This window comes from Elephantulus edwardii, unplaced genomic scaffold, assembly GCF_000299155.1.
Source record: "Elephantulus edwardii isolate Elephantulus edwardi_28Jun2011 unplaced genomic scaffold, EleEdw1.0 scaffold00274, whole genome shotgun sequence".
NCBI lineage: Eukaryota > Metazoa > Chordata > Mammalia > Macroscelidea > Macroscelididae > Elephantulus > Elephantulus edwardii.
In genome coordinates this window covers 2,297,901-2,298,263 of record NW_006400024.1, presented here as the reverse complement: position 1 = coordinate 2,298,263, position 363 = coordinate 2,297,901, and the positions used below count along the sequence as shown (strand labels likewise).

At 67.5% G+C, this 363-nt stretch overlaps 1 protein-coding gene across 1 annotated transcript in view; it reads right to left on the bottom strand.

Annotated features, from left to right (window-relative positions):
- SLC12A7 (solute carrier family 12 (potassium/chloride transporter), member 7) overlaps positions 1-363 on the bottom strand; it is a 66,442-nt gene that overhangs the window by 7,401 nt on the left and 58,678 nt on the right. The window lies entirely within an intron of this gene.

Sequence of the window (363 nt, the reverse complement as noted above, 5' to 3'; positions counted from 1 at the left end):
GGCACATGGGGTCACGGCAGGCACTTGGGGTCACGGCAGGCACACGGGGTCACGGCAGGCACACGGGGTCACGGCAGGCACACGGGGTCACGGCAGGCACACGGGGTCACGGCAAGCACATGGTCAGGAGGTCACGGCAGGTACACGGGGTCACGGCAGGCACACAGGGTCATGACAAGCACATGGTCAGGCGGTCATGGCAAGCACACGGGGTCACGGCAGGCACTCGGGGTCACGGCAGGCACACAGGGTCACGGCAGGCACACAGGGTCACGGCAGGCACATGGTCAGGCGGTCACGGCAGGCACACGGGGTCATGACAAGCACATGGTCAGGCGGTCACGGCAGGCACACGGGGTCATG